We start from the raw sequence: 18,509 nt of genomic DNA, 5'->3' as shown, positions 1-18,509 counted from the left end.
TGTTTAAAATTATTAATAAATTAGGTGAACACTGTTAGTAGCACTGCCATAAATTACACAGTTTTTGAAATGATAAAATAGACCCTCAATAAGTCTAAGGTTTGTATAATCTGTATCATTTTTCATATGTAGCTTTACTGAATAACCCTGGCTGAATTTCTCTTTTTTGTTTTGTTTTGTTTTTAAGCAAAAACAAAACATTGTTAAGCAGCCAAATTTCTCTTTGAGTCAGTTCTTCAGTCTCCCAGTCTGCTTTGAGGGAATTATTTCAAGCTGCCCCATTTCTTAGACCTCTTGCTGTATCTCTCTTCATCTGGATTTCCATTTGGTTTCCACAGTGACTTGTTTGCTCATTAGAGCACAATAAAATTTAACAACTAAATCAGGCATATTAGCATTCTTATGACTAAAGCTTCCTGTATTTAAATAGATGGTATTGTCAGTAAAATTGAAATAAATTTTAAAATGCCGAGACAGTGAACAATGCCATCCATTACAATTCAAAGCTGTTCTTCTGGAAATATAATTTGATGTCATAGGCTGATTTTAAAAACCTGGATAGGGCAAACAAGGTAGACTATGATTTCCTTGAAATTGAGAGCTTCCTTTGGGCACAAGTGGAAGCCTGTGGTACTGTGTAAAGATAACATAGGCTTTGGAGTTAAACAGGCTTAATTCCAATCCCAGTGTTGATGTTTTCTAACTTTGAAGCCCTGAGCAGGTTACTCAGCCTATCTGACCCTCTATTTCCTCATCTGCAAAATGGGGATTTGGCCTGATAAAACCTAGTTCAAGTTACTTTTGAGATTACAGGTAAGGTGTTCAGGGCCTAGTACTGTAAACTTTCTAACACAGATCAACTAATGCTAGGTTAACATTTTTCTTTTTCAAAACCAAGACCAGTGGATTATTATAACACCTCTATATACATCATACTTTCTTCACACTAAAAAATTGCCATCTCTGGGAGAAATTACATCCCCAAATGATTAACACATTCGTATCAAACATCCAACTTTTGTGAGGCTCATAGAAATAAAGACCATGATTTTAGAAGTTCAAAGCACCACAAAAAATAGGCAGCTGTCATGCGGTGAGTGGCTAAGAGCCCCGTGTCTGGAACCATGTCGGTTCACATTCCTACTCTGCCGCCCTCTAACTGTGTGACGCTGGGAAAGGTATGCCTCCTCTCTGTTCCTTGGTTTCCCTATCTGTGAAATGTGGCTACTAAGAGAGTGTCCACCTCACAGAGTTGTAATGAGAATTAAACAACACTGCCTGGTATATAGGAAGTGCTCAATGTTACCTTTTATTATTATTAAAGCAGCTTTGCCCAAAAGTCACATTGCACATATTTCCAGATTCAAATCATTCATAGTCATGCTTTATGATTCTCCCTGCTCATCTCTCTCCACACAAAAAGAAAATAAGAGGTCATCTTCGATAAGGGAGCCAAATTGAAGAATTTCTTGGAAAGCATTAACTGCCTGATTGCTGTTCTCCATGGTGCAGACCTGTCCTGAGCCTACCCCCAACCCTGCTGCAGGGGTCCTATCACAGGCTCCCTCTTTACTACCAGGCACTCTGCAAGTCTGGCCTACTCAGGGAGCAAAGAGAGGCTGTGGCCACTAACCCATACCTGGACCAGCCAGTGTGTTATCATCCACCCTGCCTGACATTCTGCAGCAGTAGTAAAGCAAGAGTTACCGGCGCAGAGCAGACTCTCAGTTAAGTTGGGATGAATGACATGAACCTGGCAAGGGATAAAGCTGGGAGCTTTGATCTCCATAAAGGTCAGAATTCAGTAACTGGCTGCCACTATGCTTTTCCTATATTTGCCTTCCTAAGTGATGGCCCTACCTCAGGATCCACTTGAATACTGACTGAATGCCTATATTGTGCCTGGCCCTGAGCTTGTGGCAGTGGGAAATCAGATACTATTCCTGCTCTCTGGAGCTTACTCTGTAATATAACAAGGCCTTGGAAGGGAGAGGCAGGGTTTGGAGTCTGGAAATATGAGTAATGCTAACACTGGGAAAAATTCATTCCCTCCCTCCCTTGGGTTGCAATGACCAGCGTCTTTACACATTTTAAATGAACTCTACTGACATCTACAAAACAGTTAAGGATCCATATTTAAATTCTCTTACATTGCTGTTGGGAAAATGAATTGGTATGACCACTTTAGAAAAATGTTTGGCAATATCTTCTAAAGGTACCAATACTCTATGACCCAGCAATTCCATATTATATACCCAAGAGAAATGAGTATTTATGCCCATTAAAACACAAATTGTTCATAGTAGCTTTATAAACGTTCATAATAGTCCCAAACTTAAACTAACCCAAATGTCCATTAACACAGAATATTGTGGGAGCTTCCAGGTTGGCAAACACAATGAGGTCCTGGAAGAGTGACACACCCAAGGTGGGGCACAGAAGCTCTACATGCCCTCCTGGCCCGTCCCCTCATGTCCTGCCCTATACCTCTCTTCTGTCTGACTGTTCCTCAATTGTATCCTTTATAATAAACTGGTAAATGGTATTAAAGAAGAGTTAAATGAGCAGAGAGCTATACCCTGGCCTGCCAATACTGACACACAGGAGAACAAGAGCTATGCAAAGCAATATGGACCAATCCAAAAAGCATACCCTCAGCACAAACACAAAGTTGCAGATTGAAGCTCAGTGCACATACAATCACGCAGGAAGCACTGGAGGCCATCTTAGGACAATGGGGCAAAAAGTCCGAAGATGGATGCCAACATGCTCAGGATGGAGGAAAAAATGGGCAGGGGTGTCACTTGCTGCCATCTCTGAGCCCTACCAACCCAGATGTGAACCTGCCTCAATGCTCTGGCTATAAGGAGGAATAAATGTCTCTATTTTCTGAAGAAAAAAAAAAAAGAGAGAGACAAAATATAGAATATTGTGGAATAGTCATATGATGAAATAATAAACGGAAATGAAAAAAATGAATGATTCATGCAACATCATGCAACAACATGGATGAATTTCAACATAAGAGAGGACCATTGTATAATTCCATTCATATGAAGTTCAAAGACAGGCTGCACTAATGTGTGATGACAGCAATCAGAATGGCATTCCAAGGGGAGTATGGACTGAAGAAGTCATGAGAGAACCATCCAACATGTCAGAAATGCTTTATATCTTCATCTGGAGGTAGTTTTGTGTATCCATATAGATATAAAAAATAATCACAGTTACATTTAAGATGTGTGTACTTTACTATAATTATACCTTTTAGAAAATTTAAATAAGGGCCAGGTGAAGTGGTTCACGCCTATAATCCTAGCACTTTGGGAGGCCGAGGCGGGCAGATCACCTGAGGTCAGGAGTTTGAGATCAGCCTGGCCAACATGGAGAAATCCCGTTTCTACTAAAACTACAAAAATTAGCTGGGCATGGTGGCGGGTGCCTGTAATCCCAGCTACTCGGGAGACTGAGGCAGAAGAATCGCTTGAACCTGGGAGGCAGAGTTGCAGTGAGCCAAGATCACGTCATTGCACTCTAGCCTGGGCAACAAGAGCGAAACTCCATCTGAAAAAAAAAAGAAAAAAGAAAATTTAAATAATCTAAAAACACCATATTTACTTTAAAACCTTTAGTGTTCTCCAGCCTTGATTCAGTCATTCACTCACTAATTCATTCATGCCAATATTTACTCAACACCTACCACTATGGTAAGCACTGCAAGCCCACCACGCATGGTCTTCATCATTAGGAAGTATGGATATTAGCGGAGAAAATCACTTCACTGATAGCGTCATTTATTTGGCAATAAATCACAAACTACTTTCTGACACCTCATCTGTTCTTTTTTTTTTTTTTTTGCAATTACTTGACATTTTATATGTTGCTTATAGTTACAGCTGGTCTCAATTTAAAATGTAAATTCCTTGGTTGTTTCAAACTTTTCTATGCTGTTAAATGCCTAGTGCAGTATCTTATACACAGCAGGCATGGGACAATTTCACATTTAACCTGTTACATCACAGTACTTTTCTTGGCCTCAAGTTTTTTGGCCAATGTTCTTTTCTCTGGGTTTTCACTTTTCTCTGCCCCGATGAAACCCGAAAATCACTTAACAGAATAATATATAGCTTATACTTACATATATCCTACAATGAGAATATTAGATATACCTTTTGTTATTTTCAGTTTTCTTTTCATCCTATAATAGAGCTTAAGAGTATGGAAGAGGTGAAGTGGGGAAGGTAAAGACATAATAGATAGACTCATGTCATTGAAGAAAATGATAAACCTTGTTTTTTTTTTTTTTTTTTTTTTTTGAGACGGAGTTTCACTCTCTCACCCAGGCTAGAGTGCAGTGGCAAGATCTCAGCTCATTGCAACCTCCGCCTCCCGGGTTGAAGCAATTCTCCTGCCTCAGCCTCCTGAGTAGCTGGGACTACACACGCATGCCACCATGCCCGGCTAATTTTTATATTTTTAGTAGAGACAGGGTTTCACCATGTTGGCTAGGCTGGTGTCGAACTCTTGACCCCAGGTGACCCACCTGCCTTGGCCTCCCAAAGTGCTGGGATTACAGGCATGAGCTACCACGTCTGGCCTAAACCTTGTTTTGACAGTTTGCAGTGCATTGGCAAAAACAAAAATAGCCATGTCTCTCTGGCTCTCCTCCCCACGCTGCTCAAGACCCCACTGACACCATCTGTATCAACATGTCCAGAAAACACCCTTGTGAATGACACAGCGAGTTCCAGTCTTATCTACCTCCTAGTATTTTTTTAAGTGCAACTTTTCTAAGGGTCACTAATGAGGAAAAGATTTAAAAGTACCAGGAAAAATCTTGGACCCCACAATTGAATGTGGTTAACAATAATAATAATTGTGCTTACAAATGGGGGCAAGTTGAAAGAACTTTGAATTGCTTTAGTTTCATAATTTTCTTTTCTGTGGTCTTGTTGCACATAGATTCTTGAAGCCACCTGTTATCAATGGAGTGAAGAGACTGTGAGGGGCGGTGCTCTGAGGTCTCAACCTCGCTCCATGTGTTAAGGCTTTGTGTTCATGTTCCTGCTGACCTGCAGGATCCGAGCAACTGAGTACCATCTGCTCCCTCACAAGAGCCATGCCCACCTTACAGACGGAGCAAGCTGATCAACCACAAACCCGGTGGCTTCTGTGGTAGAGCATGCTGACATAACAGAATTGGCTTCTGTTTGGTTCTTTCACTGTTCAAAGGGAGAATCCCAAATGCCACAGGATTTTACTTTCCATCCTTTTCTGAGACACCAGCTCACTGTAAATTATAAGGTATCATCCTGGGTGCAATCACTGTAAGTCATACTCTAAGTTGTAATAGGTCAATAAACAGCTGAACGCTTAGTGTTATCCTACAAAAATCAGAAACACACATACATGGGGCTCCAATAGTTCACGGGGCTCACTGTGGTCTTCTTGCGATTGAGACCAGAATCCCCAACAGGCCCTGTGAATCTCAGTGTGATCTGCCCCTGCTTCCTTCCTTGCCTCATCTCACACCATGTTACTCATCCTCTTAAGTCCTAAAGCACATTCTGTTTCCTTGGCCCAAAAAACACTTCTTTCCCTTTCCTTAGCATCTAGTTAATCCCAATTCAGCCTAACCGTCAGTTCCCTGGGGAAGTATTCTCTGCTCCTGCAGGCTGGGCCGGATCTCTCTGCTTCGCAGTCTCATAGCACCTGCATTTTTGTTTTAGCATTTATCACAGTTTGCAATTAGAGATTTCTGTGATTTTTTTCAGGCATATGTTTTACCCACTAGTCTGCAAGTTTCTCAAAGCTACACGATACTCAATAAATATCTGTAGAACAAAGTGGGGAGGGAAGGACAAAAGGAAGGAAAGAAAAAAGGTAGAGGAGGAAAGGGGAGCGAGAGAGAAAGAAAATAAAAAACAAAGTTTACGAAGGTAGTGCCTGCTTCAGTCTTGTCAGATTTAGGCTAGTGACAGGGCCTAAATCCAACCCAGATTAGACTCCCCACGAAAAGGCTGCCATGCTTCCAAGAGCTGGGATAAATCTTCCCACTTAAAGCCACCACAAAAAAGAACCAGTAACCTCTAATACAGTGAGGGAAAATTACTCAATACTGGAACTGGAACTTGGAAAACAGCATGAATAAATTAAAGTATCCAGCCGGCACACTGGCCCGCACCTGTAATCCTAACACTTTGGGAGGCTAAGGCAGGAAGATCACTTGAGCTCAGGAGTTTGAGACCAGACTGGGCAATATAGGGAGATCCTGTCTCTACAAAAAATAAAAATAAATTAGCCAGGCCTGGTAGCATGCACCTGTGGTTCCAGCTACTTAGGAACTTAAGGTGGGAGGATCACTTGAGCCCAGAAGGTTGAGGCTGCAGTGAGCCATGACTGCACCACTGTACTCCAGCCTGGATGACAGAGCAAGATGCTATCTCAAAAAAACAAAACAAAACAAAAGTCTCGTCTGGTCCAGGGGAAGTGACTTATGCCTATAATCCTAGCACTTTGGGAGGCCAAGGCAGGAGGACTGCTTGAGACCAGGAGTTAAAGACCAGCCAACACAACATAGCAAGACCTCATCTCTAAAAAAAAGTGAAAAAAAAAAAAATCAGCCAGTACTAATTACTCAGGAGGCTGAGTCAGGAGGACTGCTTGAGCCCAGGAGTTGGAGGCTGCAGAGGGCTATGATTACACCATCGCACTCTAGCCTGGGCAAAAGAGCAAGACTCTGTCTCTAAAGAAAAAAAAAATGTATCCTGGTATCCTATGTAAACTTTTTGCGTGGTGTTTAGTCGTTTTACAGAAACACACATGAATTTTAATAAGATAACAATTAGTACAAAATCCTAAAAAAGTAAAATATTTAAAAAGTCACTGTGCCCCACTGACAATACTCTTGAGTTTTCACATTCCCTTTGAGGTCTATACAAATGATTCCCAATGTAAGGGCTAGGGACCCATTGGAGAATATGCAATTGTAAGGGGCCTGAAAATACACAGAGGAAGTATTGCCTGCAGACTGAATACATTAAAACCCAATTATTATCATGTTGAAGACCAGGAAATTTTGTATGTTGAAAAAGGCCCTCGTTCTCCAAATAGTTCAAAGCTATGCAATTTAGAAATTAGTTATAATTGGTCCTGTTTCCCAGCACAAATGTTAGAGGTCCTCTTGTGAAATGAGCCCTTATCACTCTGTCTGAGTCAAAATTGTTTTCAACCTCATTAGGGAACTCACCAGACATGCAAGGTGCTGCAGTGCCTAATCTAGTGCTTAGAGGAATATGGTCAATCTTCAGGAGTTAACATTTCTGAATTGCTATAAGGTCTTTAAAGGAAATGATGCCATAAAAACCCACAGTGTTAGTGTGATAATGATCAGTTTGGACATTTATATGAGAGAATGATGCTTCAAATCAAGTAATTTCAAGGGACTTAATTTACTTTTTTTTTTTTTCATGTTTTATGGGTTTTACTTTTTCCTGGTTAGATAATTTTCAGAACGGAGTGATATAACTGAAAGATATTACTGGACAAAGCAATTGACATTCACCAAGGAAGGTAGGGTAGTGTCCCATATCGCAGCCCCATTGTGGGTGACAAGGAAGGGAGGCCCTGCCACCAGACAGCTCCCTGAGCTTCATAACATGCCACAGTCCTCTCTGTTGTAAATGTGGGCTATAAGTGACTAAAAGCACTGGCCAAACAGCAGAAAGAAGAAGCTTCAGGGATCCTGAGGCAGTTTTAAATTTATCATCATCATTTTAGAAAATACTGAGAATTTTCTGTTTCACCTGTGTACACACACACACACAAACACGTGTACACAGTTGAGTGTCTCTGCCGGTCCTCAGACATGAAGTACGAGAGATGACGTTTTGCAGGCAGGAGACTGCCATGTCCCCAAGCACACGTTCGTGGTCACAGAGAGAAAAGAGTGATTACCAAGCATCCCAATACAGCAGAAAACCACACTTAACAGGAGTCAGATGTCTGGGTTTCTAGTCATGGTTCTGCTGCCTTGATGTGTGTCACTTTGTACAAGTAACTTACCGTCTCTGGGGCTTGAACTCTTTATAAACCAAGGATGCTAGGCTGCTAGCGGATTGCAAAGCTTCTTCCAGCTCTGACAGCCTATTCTTTTTTTTGAGACTGAGTTTTGCTTTTGTTGCCCAGGCTGAAGTGCAATGGCTCAATCTCAGCTCACGGCAACCTCCGCCTTCCAGGTTGAAGTGATGCTCCCATCTCAGTCCCCCAAGTAACTGGGATTACAGGCATGTGTCACCACGCCTGGCTAATTTTGTATTTTTAGTAGAGATGGGGTTTCACCATGTGGATCAGGCTAGTCTTGAACTCCTGACCTCAGGTGATCTGCCCTTCTCAGCCTTCCAAAGTGCTGGGATTACAGACGTGAGCCACTGCGCCTGGCCTTGACAGACTATTCTATATGTGCTTTTGTCCAAGATCATACTAACACACCGTTTCTGGAGAAAACTATTATGGAACTAATTCTCATTTCAGAACAGATAAGATCCAGCAAATTTTAAAAAAGTTGTTTTTTTTTAAAATCTAATTTTTCCACCCATTTCCATGATAAATTTGAAACTATAGCATCAAAAGACTGAGTCTAGAATTTCTAACAAGGCAAGAATTAATTAAGTATCAGAAGAGTCTGTTGAGTACTATATGGAATTTGGATGCACTTTTTCCAACTCTAAATTTCAACTGTATTTGATTCCTCATCTCCATCCCATATTTACCCAAATTATTAATTCTTAGAAACAGTTTAAAGTGAAGGAGATCTATATATATTAATGTCTCCTAATTTTTTCATTAAATACTGGTCACTAGGATGATGAACATAGTTGCCTATGCCCTAACATTGTCCCTTTAAACAGTGATTTAGAAACTTAAGCATTCAGATTTCTCTCTTCCACCACTAATCCACTGGATCCCATATCCCTAAAGAGGGAGACTATTAAGCTACTTCCTGTTGAAATATCAAAGGGAACTCTGCTCTTGTCACACTGCATTTCAGTGATTCTATTTCAAAATATTAACATTTTTCTTTTTTAAAAATGAATATTAAGCTTAAATAAACACAATGACACTTCTGGTATCATTTATTTTGATCATAAAATCCTTGCCTTGGAGACAAATTCTGAATAAGAATGAAGTGGAGTTTGGCTAACATTTTGTTACTACCCTAAAATACCGGTAAATTTGCATTTTCATCCATCAAAAACAATTCTCTTTTGCAATACATATTATGGAAAATTTAATACTCAAAACAATTATTTCACACATTAATCTGTTAAATATTTAACAAATTTACTTCATTATTGTAGATATTCAACTTGAAAACTGACATACTTTTGAGACTGGTATTTTAAACCTGTATGGGCAGAGTTTTTTTAGCAAAGCAAAAAAATCTACCTCTATACTTTATCCTAAATTTTCCTATAAAGTAAGTAAAATAATTCAGGTCTTCATCTCAAATTATAACATACATACTTATAATGTTTTGCCTTAGATATCGACTCTGTGCATGAACACATATATCCCTACCCTGCTAAAGACAAAATACTAACCAAAATGCCTTACACATTGCCTTTCATTAAATAATAATAACAGCAACATTAAAGTTTAGGATCAGTAGGAGAAATGTGACAAAAATGGTGACATAGCTCTTACTTGACTATAAAGGAAAACCAGAACCACTGTGGACATGAGGGGTTTGTACCCAGCTAATCTTGTCTTATATTCATACACTGAATATCTCATTTCTAGAGATAAAATCCCTTTTCCAAAAAAATGTTCAAAGTGAGAAAACAGTTGAAGAAAGGTCAACCAAAGCTGAAATTCGTTCAATACAAAATTATCCATTTGAACTTCTATAATCTGTTTTCTGATCTCTTCACTTCACATAAGACACTTTGCATCAAGGCCTCCAGCCATTTCTGTACTGCAGAAGCCAGTAACTAATAATATTTGTGTTTCACCTTTCTGAGTCCTTTCTTTACTCAGACACATTCAAATGTAGCTTTTCTGAAAGGGAAAAGGAGTAGACAGAAAAACAGACTGTGTAATATTTTAAGATCCTTTTGCAGTTCTTTTTTCTACAATTTGAAAATTATATCCTTAGCTCCTTCTATATTATCTTATAGTCTTTGATCTGTTATCCCATACTTTTCTAACTAATCATCATTTTTTAGTTAGTTCTCTTATGTTTTTCTTCTGCTTTTTTTTTCAATTATAATGTTTCTGAGGAGTAATGTGAGTAATTCTTAGGTATACAGGGTGATGTTTTACAAATGTATACAACTACATGACCACCACCCAAATCAAGGTATAGAAATTAACCTGCCAATCAATAATTCCTCAAAGAACCATCATTTTGATTTCTAATACCAAAGATTCCTTTCTTCTAGTTTTAAACTTTATATAGATAAGCATCAGGGGGTTTTTTTTGTTGTTGTTGTTTTGTTTTGTTTGTATTGTTTTGTTTTGAGATGGAGTTTACTCTCCCTTGTTATTTCCAATCTGAATTAGAATTATCAGCATGAGCTCAAGAAGTAGTTTACTTAAAGGTAAAATTTCCTAACTTTATCCTCTGAAAAGGCCTAGAAATAATAACTAACCAAGTAGTAATCACCACCCCTTGTGCCCATATTGTATCTGGAAATACCATTTCCATCTTAGAGCTCCTTAGAGAGATGGCCAATCCCAGGTCTGGAGACAAAAAAATAGAATGAGCCTGAAACATTTTGTCTACTAGGACCACATTATAAATTAGTAGAAAGACAGATAGAGAAGATAGACACACACATACATATACATATACATATACATATACATATACATATACATATACATATACATACAGCTTGGAAGTCAATTGGAAGGGCTTTCCTAGCCAAAAATGGGATAATTAGATAACCCAAAAAAAATAATGACTACAATTGAATTGAAACATATCAAATGTGTTTAAGTCCATATGGTTATGATGATCTTCTAAAAAAACAATTCATTGGTCACCTTTGGAGGTCAGCTAACCAACCCATCTTGAAACTGGTGCATAAAAGAAAATAATAAAGAATTTATCCTGCTTTTCTATGACACATCATTAGCAGCAGGTAGCTGAGGCCTTAATGTGGAACAGTTATTTTTTACAGAATCATTCCAATTAATGAAGAAGAATATTAGATTAGAAGATTACCATTTTGTATCTCCTAATGAATGAATGGAACCTCGGCAAATATCATCCATCGCTGCTATGGTAATTACCAAGGCCCGTCACATCCTCTCCAAGTTTCACATAGGGAAACAGATCACCCAGTATAGATTCAAGCTTAAGCGGCAAAGGGAGTAAAGCCAAAGTTAATTTTACCATTTGGACTCTCTTCTCTCCAATGAGTTAAAGAAATTACAAGTAACTCAGCAATATCAGCCTGCAAACATTCTTTGGAATAGAAACTGCTGCCTGTCAAAGAAGCCAGAGGCAGTTATAAATTAGTTCATCCCTGGGTTCACTGCTCTACTCAGGAGTATTTCCTATATAAACTCTTACATATTTCTTCCCTAAAAGCTAAAAGTAAGGGTAATTCTGACTTTTTTTGGTGGGGTGGGGGTTCTGTGTTCTCTTCCTCCAAACTAAAATAGAGATAATTGAGTTAAAGAATTCAAAGAAAATTCCCTGAAGAAGAAAAACACATTTGGATCCAATTCGACTGTTGAGTCCTGATTTCTTTGAAATGAAATGAAATGCAAGCTCTGGGTACAGTAATTTAACCACTATTTTGATCATTTCTCTTCTACTTAATTAGCAAAACTGAACCATTAATAATCTCATTAAAAATGAAAAGACAGGTAAATGGCTTTCTAGATTTTACAATTATCAGCACTTGACCTTAAAAAGTCAGCACAATCTCAAAAAGAATTTGATCAAAAGACCTCCAAAGACATATATGCTTTCTGTCACTCATTTTCCAGAAAAGTAAAATAACAAAAACATATATGCAGGTACACTTGGGGAAAATAGGGGTCAGGAAGCACGGTGGAGAAGCATCTGTTATATCAGCAAATGACTCAGCTAGCTACAGGCAAACTACTTCACAGTGTGGCATCTCCTCCATCAACAACCTTCAGAAGAGAATCAGCTCTGTCACTGGAGAGAATGATGGATCCCTGATCAGGAAAACTGTTCATCTCTCTTTGTGAGCTCAAGCAATAATGAGAGGAAGCCAGAGCTTGGGTTTTCTCAGAGTATCATTCAGAGAATTATCTTTCTGTAACTATGAGTTCAGGCTATAGCCTCAGACTCAACAAATAGTATTATATTCTGGATTAAAAAAAAAAAAAAAAGACCTTTACAGACTTGAACCTGAATAAAAGAAGCCACACACAAAAGAACACATACAGAATGATTTGATTCATAAGAAGTTCAAGAACAAGCAAAAGTAGTCTCCAGTGGAAAAAAAAAATCAAAACAGCCCTGCTCTGGGCAGGATGGGGAGTTGACAGCAAAAGGACGTATAAGAATTTTTTTTGGAGAGACAGAACTATCATGATAGGCGTATGAGTTACATAGGTATAACCATTTGTCAAGACCGTATAGCTAAGATTAGTGCTTTCAGTATAGGTAAACTTTTAAAAAATTTTTAAAAATCACCATCATTACCATCACGTGGGGCTGAGAGTTGGTGGATGTATAGATTATATAAGAATGGTAGGATACCAATAATTGTCGTGGCTGAGTGATGGGTACATGGGTGTACAATATTCTGTTTAATCTATACATCTTTGAAATTTTCCATGATAAAAAGTCTTTTAAAAAACTAGAGCTTGGCCAGGCGCAGTGGCTCATGCCTGTAAATCTCAGCACTCTGGGAGGCCGAGGTGGGCCGATCACTTGAGGCCAGAAGTTTGAGACCAGCCAACATGGCAAAACTCCTTCTCTACTAAACACAGAAAAATTAGCCAGGCATGGTGGCACACGCCTGTAATCCCAGCTACTCGGGAGGTTGAGGCAGAAGCGCTTGAATTGGGGAGGTGGAGGCTATGGTGAGCCAAGATCGCGCCACTGCACACCAGCCTGGGTGACAGAGTGAGACTCCATCTCAAAAAAAAAAACCTAGAACTTTAAGCCAGTGCAGTGGCTCACACCTGTAATCCCAGCACTTTGGGAGGCTTTGGTGGAAGGATCACTTGAACCCAGGAGTTTGAAACCAGCCTGGGCAACATAGGTAGACCCTGTTTCTACAAATAATTTTTGAAAATCATCTGGGCATAGTGGCACATACCTGTGATCCCAGCTACTCATGAGGCTTAGGCAGGAGGATCACTTGAGCCCAGGAGGTCAAGCCTGCAGTGATTGTGCCACTGTACTCCAGTTTGGGCAACAGAGCAAGATCCGGTCTCAAAAAAAAAAGGAATTAAAAAAATATATACAACTAGAACTTTGGTTCCCTCTCCACCATTTAATAGCTATTGTTTCCCTGGGAAAGTCACAACCTTTCTGAACCTCAGTTTATTCATCTACAAACTAGAGATAATGACCCCTGCACACCTTATTCAAAATAACCTTAGGTTGTTGCTAAGTAACAAATAAGGCAATTGATATAAAAGTAATTTCTAAACTGTGAAGCAATATATAAATATAGCAAATTCATAGTAATGAGGATTTTGTAATTACTCATAGGCCACATTCCTTGTTGAAGAAATCATTAATATATTTCCTTACGACAGAAAAAGTTTATTCACTTTTTAATATTTCTTGCCTAAAAAAAGTAATAGAAATAATATGACAGAAGTATGTACAATAAAAATGTTATTTATATTTGGTTACAAAGTATACTATATGATTCATTTTGCATAATTTCCTAAAAATGCAAAAATTTAAGCCTTTAGAAAGTTTGTATCCTTGAACATACACAAACTTGATGGTCAAGAAAAGATGCCTAAAAGCATATTCTAGAAGGAAGTTTGTTTAATATTTTAAATGATCTGGATAATTCACATGTTTATAGTTGAGAATCAACCATTATAAAACTCACTGAAGCTTTACCATCCAAAATAATGTTCATGAGTTTATATAGAATTACATTGGGGGTAATAGACATTAAATTCTTAATGGGACTCGATTGTACTTAGAAATTGGAAAGCTAGATATTCGGCCTTCCAATGCTAAGACACACATATATTCCACTCAAGAAAGTCCAGCTAAAAGTAGATATGTGGACCATTTTTTAATTTTTTTTTTAACTTGTCTGTTAGGCTTAGTCAGGTGACACTATCCACAAAATACAAGTCATATTGAGAGAGAGTTGCAGGTGTAATTCTACTGTAATGTTCTGGTCTAATCCCCAGCAGTCAGGGGAAAAGACAAACTAGGTTGGCCTGGTGTGCTGTAGCTGGCTCAAATTTCAAAGTGAGTTAGGCATGCCAGAATGCTGTTTTAAATAAGAATATTCTGGTTCAAAAACATACTTATAAGAAAATCACTTAGATAAAGTATTTTGCATTAATTTTATCTTCAAAAAATAAATGTGTTTAAGTGCCTACTTGCCATGCTCCAGAACTTCTTAAGATCTGGCTTTCGGGAGCACATGCCATTCATTTCAGCTCTGCCATGAAATGACCCGGTGAACTCCTCAGCCTGCCTCAGATGCTGCATTCACTCTTTTCCACACGACTTCCTTGAGAAGCACTGGCTAAACCTACCAACTGCTGGGTTTTAGGAGCTGCCTGAGGAAGACCATCTGAGCTGCTATTTACAAAATTACTAAACAAAAGCATGCTTGAACCTGACTACTTGTTCCTTTGTTATGGTAGATGATACTACACAACGCCATAGCAAAAGGGCTGGCCCCTTCGAGATAAATCAAGGCTTCAAGTTAAACTCCCACTCCAGTTACATCACCCTGTTAGCAAAATCTTCACATCTAATTCCACAAAATACCAAAGCTATGTCCTAAGTTATATTCCTCCTTACAGTCTAACATGTCCTATCCAAGGAAAGGGTCTTTTTGCTAAGGGACTGTGCTGCTTTCTCTAAACACCAACTTGTTTTTTTTCTAATTCATCACAGAACTGCACAGCTTTTCTGCAATCAAAGAAGAAAGCTTCCGTATCAGCCCAGGAAACCACACGCTTGATCATCCATGTGGTCCACTAAGTCAAGAGAGGAGATACCCAAGAGGAGCTGAGCTTCTCAACTGTTTGCCCCTGACTTCGATTTGCTGCCCCCCACCCTCCAGCACAGAAATCAGTTATCAAGGTCAAACCACAGATCCTGTGAATACTAAAGTTTGAATGGATTCCAAGGATTCTGGACCAAATGTTTTCTTCCAAGGCCATTTTAAACTCCAAAGTTCTAACATTCAGAAAGAAACAGCGAAAGCTGGGAAAGCAGAGAAACTGAATAAGAACAGTGAGCTGGAAAGGAAGCTCTCCAGGATTTGGAATTGAATCATTCTGCCATTCTCCTCCCCCAACCTAGTTTTTTCCCAACATTCCTCTAAACCCAGGTTCTGATATCCCACAGCGATATGAAGGAAGTCAAGGTGAGAGATTAGGAATTGGTCTGTAAGAATTGAAGACCAGCTCTGCAGTATCCAACGGCTGAATCAATGGAGGAAAACCCTTAGAAAGTCTCAGCCAGTGGAAGACAATGGTATTGATACCAGAGAACTACCTGATATGGTTTGGCTGTGTCCCCACCCAAATCTCATCTTGAATTATAATTCCCATAATCCCCATGTGTCATAGGAGAGAATCAGTGGGAGGTAACTGAATCACTGGGGAGCGTTTTTCCCATGCTGTTCTCGTGATAGTGAAGAAGTCTTACAAGAACTGATGGTTTTATAAAAGGGCAGTTCCCCTGCACATGCTCTGTTTTTGTTTTCGTTTGTTTTTTGCCTTTTGTTTTTTGTTTTTGAGACAGAGTCTCGCCCTGTTGCGTGGCCAGGCTGGAGTGCAGTGGCACGATCTCAGCTTGATGCAACTTCTGCCTCCCAGGTTCAAGCGATTCTCCTGCCTCAGCCTCCCGAGTAGCTGGGACTACAGGCATGTGCTACCACGCCCAGCTAATTTTTGTATTTTTAGTAGAGATGGGGTTTTGCCATGTTGGCCAGGCTGGTCTTGAACTCCTGACCTCAGGTGATCTGCCCACCTTGGCCTCCCAAAGCGCTAGGATTACAGGCCTGAGCCACCGCTCCTGGACTGCACATCCTCTCTTGCCTCCCACCCTGTAAGATGTGACTTTGCTGCTCATTCACCTTCCACCATGATTGTGAGGCCTCCCCAGCCATGTGAAACTGTGAGTCCATTAAACCTCTTTCCTTTATAAATTACCCAGTCTTGGGTATGTGTTTATTAGCATCATGAGAACAGACTAAATACACTACCTCCTTGAGAATTGCTGTTTCAGAAAGCACCAGTGAGTGAGCAGTATCAAACCACAGGCCCCAGAACTTTTCACAGTCACTTCGGGGCACTGTTTAAAAATACCACTACCTACTCTCTGGCATTTTAAGTAAGTTCTCCAGCTGGGTGCTAGGATTTGGAAACTAGTACATTCTACTAGCCACCACTAGCCTGTCTTTCTCAATTTTCATCTTGTGTGCCCCCAGAAGGGGTGCCAAACAAAATACAGGATATCTAGTTAAATTTGAATGTCAAATAAATAAGGAGTCATTTTTTAGTATACATTTCAAACATTGTAACACTAAATAATTCCTTTTCTGACATTCAAATTTAACCTGGTGTCTGTCTTAGTCTGCTTTCTGTTGCTTATAACAGAATATCTGAAATTGGGTAATTTATAAGGAAAAGGAATTTCTTTCTTTCTTTTTTTTTTTTTGAGACAGAATCTCAGACTGTCATCCAGGGTGGAGTGCAATGCTGTGATCTCAGCTCACCGCAACCTCCGCCTCTCGGGTTCAAGTGATTCTCCTGCCTCAGCCTCCCAAACAGCTGGGATTACAGGTGCCTACCACCACGCCTGGCTAACTTTTTGTATTTTTAGTAGAGATGGCATTTCACTATGTTGGCCAGGCTGGTCTCGAACTCCTGACCTCATGATCCGCCCACCTCGGCCTCCCAAAGTGTTGGGATTACAGGCATAAGCCACCATACCCGGCCAAAGGAATTTATTTCTTACATTTATAGAGACTGAGAAGTCCAAGTCAACAGGCTGCATCTGGTGAGGGCCTTCTTGCTGGTGGGGACTCTCTGCAGAGTCCTGAGGTGGCACAGAGCATTACACAGCAAGGGAGCTGCATGTGCTTCCTCAGGTCTCTCTTCTTTATAAAGCCACCAGTCCTATTCCCATGATAATCCATTAATCCATTAACCCACTCAGGAGGGCAGAGCCCTCATGACTCAATCACCTCTTAAAGGCCCCACCTCTCCATACTGCCACATTGGGGATTAAATTTCAACATGAGTTTTAGAGGGGTCAAACATTCAATCCCTAGCAGTGGCCAGTATTTTATTTGCAAAACTGGGCAACTCAAACTCCCAACTCCACTACAATGATAGGTAAAATCAACATGCACGTAAAAAGCATACTGTTATATTCACTTTTGACTTGCTGGCCCTGAGTTTATTCATTAAGAATATATTGCATGTGGATACTACAGCAAAATATGAGAACGAGCATAATGATATTACTAGAATAAGAACCATTTCCCCAACTGTAAAATGGAACCAGTTGGACCAGATGTAAAATTCCATTAAATCACTGAATTATTAACAAGGCATTACCCATATCAAATTTAATAATCAATATCTAAAATTCTCATGTCTACTGGAAGAGGTTTCCTCACAGAAGATCAACTCAACTTATCCATTTCTATTTCTCCTTCAAAAGCAATTCCTGAAGACTATTTTCTCACAACAGTGATGACTTCTGCTCAAATACAGTGGTTTGAGGCTGGGCACAGTGGCTCACGCCTGTAATCCCAGCACTTTGGGAGGCCGAGGTGGGCGATTGCCTGAGGTCAGGAGTTCGAGACCAGCCTGGCCAACATGGTGAAACCCCATCTCTACTAAAAATACAAAAATTAGCTGGGCGTGGTGGCGGGCGCCTGTAATCCCAGCTACTCAGGAGGCTGAGGCAGGAGAATTGCTTGAACCTGGGAGGTGGAGGTTGCAGTGATTCACGATCATGCCATTGCACTCCAGCCTGGGCAACAAGAATGAAACTCCTTCTCAAAAATAAATAAATAAATAAAATACAGTGGTTTGAATGTTCTCCTTCTATAGATTCTTTCTAGTCCACTCTGTAGGGAATGTCCAAGAGCTGCAGAGAAAATAGTGGTCCCTTATACCAGCCACACCAGGGGCCATAACTACATGTAGTGATCCCTAAGGTATTGCTTGCCAAAAGATCATACTATTTTAGTGGAAGATCCAAAATAATTCTAAAATGGGGTTGTATCATGAAGTTATTTCATCAAGCCAGGAAGGAAAGAACAGCAGACATCTAACTCATG

General features: G+C 39.8%; 1 protein-coding gene across 30 annotated transcripts in view; it reads right to left on the bottom strand.

The window, feature by feature from the left end:
* OSBPL6 (oxysterol binding protein like 6) overlaps positions 1 to 18,509 on the bottom strand; it is a 199,656-nt gene that overhangs the window by 121,508 nt on the left and 59,639 nt on the right. For 3 of the 30 annotated variants that reach the window (XM_054549545.2, XM_063712879.1, XM_063712893.1), the window contains exon 1: positions 3,265 to 3,559. The exons of the other annotated variants lie outside the window; for them this stretch is intronic. The gene's annotated coding sequence lies outside the window, so the exon portion shown is untranslated. Of the gene's footprint in view, positions 1 to 3,264; positions 3,560 to 18,509 lie in introns of those variants that run through there. 30 annotated transcript variants of the gene reach the window in all.

The sequence above is a fragment of the Pongo abelii genome, chromosome 11 (assembly GCF_028885655.2).
Source record: "Pongo abelii isolate AG06213 chromosome 11, NHGRI_mPonAbe1-v2.0_pri, whole genome shotgun sequence".
NCBI classification, from domain to species: Eukaryota; Metazoa; Chordata; class Mammalia; order Primates; family Hominidae; genus Pongo; species Pongo abelii.
This window is presented reverse-complemented; position numbering and strand designations above follow the sequence as displayed.